Source organism: Entelurus aequoreus, linkage group LG07, assembly GCF_033978785.1.
Source record: "Entelurus aequoreus isolate RoL-2023_Sb linkage group LG07, RoL_Eaeq_v1.1, whole genome shotgun sequence".
Taxonomy (NCBI): domain Eukaryota; kingdom Metazoa; phylum Chordata; class Actinopteri; order Syngnathiformes; family Syngnathidae; genus Entelurus; species Entelurus aequoreus.
In genome coordinates this window covers 5,574,039-5,576,538 of record NC_084737.1, presented here as the reverse complement: position 1 = coordinate 5,576,538, position 2,500 = coordinate 5,574,039, and the positions used below count along the sequence as shown (strand labels likewise).

At 33.9% G+C, this 2,500-nt stretch overlaps 1 protein-coding gene across 1 annotated transcript in view; it reads right to left on the bottom strand.

Moving 5' to 3' along the window:
• Positions 1 to 2,500, bottom strand: part of LOC133653248 (nucleolar protein 4-like) — a 246,705-nt gene that overhangs the window by 195,686 nt on the left and 48,519 nt on the right. The gene's annotated exons all lie outside the window — the stretch shown is intronic.

The window sequence follows — 2,500 nt, the reverse complement described above, 5'->3', positions numbered from 1 at the left end:
GTACGTGCAGGTATGAGTACATGATGTACGTGCAGGTATGAGTACATGATGTACATGCAGGTATGAGTACATGATGTACGTGCAGGTATGAGTACATGATGTACGTGCAGGTATGAGTACATGATGTACGTGCAGGTATGAGTACATGATGTACATGCAGGCATGAGTACATGATGTACGTGCAGGTATGAGTACATGATGTAAGTGCAGGTATGAGTACATGATGTACGTGCAGGTATGAGTACATGATGTACGTGCAGGTATGAGTACATGATGTACGTGCAGGTATGAGTACATGATGTACATGCAGGTATGAGTACATGATGTACATGCAGGCATGAGTACATGATGTACATGCAGGCATGAGTACATGATGTAAGTGCAGGTATGAGTACATGATGTACATGCAGGTATGAGTACATGATGTACGTGCAGGTATGAGTACATGATGTACGTGCAGGTATGAGTACATGATGTACGTGCAGGTATGAGTACATGATGTACGTGCAGGTATGAGTACATGATGTACATGCAGGTATGAGTACATGATGTACATGCAGGCATGAGTACATGATGTACGTGCAGGTATGAGTACATGATGTAAGTGCAGGTATGAGTACATGATGTACGTGCAGGTATGAGTACATGATGTACGTGCAGGTATGAGTACATGATGTACATGCAGGTATGAGTACATGATGTACGTGCAGGTATGAGTACATGATGTACGTGCAGGTATGAGTACATGATGTATGTGCAGGTATGAGTACATGATGTACATGCAGGTATGAGTACATGATGTACATGCAGGTATGAGTACATGATGTACATGCAGGTATGAGTACATGATGTACATGCAGGTATGAGTACATGATGTACATGCAGGTATGAGTACATGATGTACATGCAGGTATGAGTACATGATGTACGTGCAGGTATGAGTACATGATGTACATGCAGGTATGAGTACATGATGTACATGCAGGTATGAGTACATGATGTACGTGCAGGTATGAGTACATGATGTACATGCAGGTATGAGTACATGATGTACATGCAGGTATGAGTACATGATGTACATGCAGGTATGAGTACATGATGTACATGCAGGTATGAGTACATGATGTACATGCAGGTATGAGCTTCTTTTTTTGTTGTAATTTTTGTCTTTTTTCTATTATTCTGACTTAATTCTTGTAACATGGCAATATTTTGTTCCCTTATTTACACTTTTGAATGTGTAGCATTAAATATTGTTATTATCCCTTTGAAACATATTTACATGCAAGTATGAGCTTCTTACTCTTTGTTTTGTTTGTTTGTCATTTTCCACTTTTTTCCCCTCATATTCGAACTTCATGCTTGTAACATTGCAATATTTTGTTCCCTTATTTACACTTTTTAATTTCAACAATGATATATTATTATCCCCTTATAAAGGTATTTACGTGCAAGTATGAGGTTCTTCCTCTGTTAATATTTGTTTTTGCCATTTTCTACTTTTTTCTTCCCATATTCTGACTCAATTCTTGTAGCATTGCAGTATTTTGTTCTCATTAACATCTTTTATGTGAACCATCAAATATTATTATGCTTTTATAAACTCATTCACATGCAGGTATGAGGTTCTTCCTCTTTTATTTGATTTCTTTGTGTATTTTTTGTCCTATTCTCACTTAATTCTTGTAACTTTGCAATATTTGATCTTTTTTTTTCTTAATTACACTTTACCATTACATATTATTATCCTTTTATAAAACTTATGTACATGCAGGTATGAGATTATTACTCTTTAAAAATATATTTTTTTGTAATTTTCTCATATTCTGACAATCTTTTAATTGCTGTATTTTCTTTGCCCATTTACACTTTTTAATGTCAAATATCCTCACCCTTTCATACACTCATTTACATGCAACACCTTACTCTTTTAAAATATGTTTGGTCATTTTTCTCATATTTTAACTTCATTCTTGTAACATTGCAATATTTCTTCTTTCTACCAAGAAATATTCACATCCCTTTATAAACTTATGTCCATGCAAGTATGAGGTTCTGACTCTTTGAAATGTATATTTGTTTTCATATTCTGACTGAATTTTTGTAACATTGCAATCATTTTTTTCTCATTACCATTTTTGTAATTCATACCATCAAAAAGTATGATCCTTTTATACCCTTAGATATGAGGTTCTTACTCTTTTAAAATATTATTTCTTGTAATGTTTGTCATATTTTAGCTTCACTCTTGTAACATTGCCACATTTCTTTTTTCTTCTTCTTATTTACACTTTTTAATTTGTACCATCAAATATTATTATCTCTTTTAAACGTATTTACAAGCAAGTATGACGTTCTTCCTCTGTTAAAATATTTGTTTTTGTCATTTTCTACTTTCTTCTCCTCATATTCTGACTTTATTCTTGTTACATTGCAGTATTTTTTTGGGGGGTCATTAACATCTTTTATGTGTACCATTAAATATTATTATCCTTTTGTA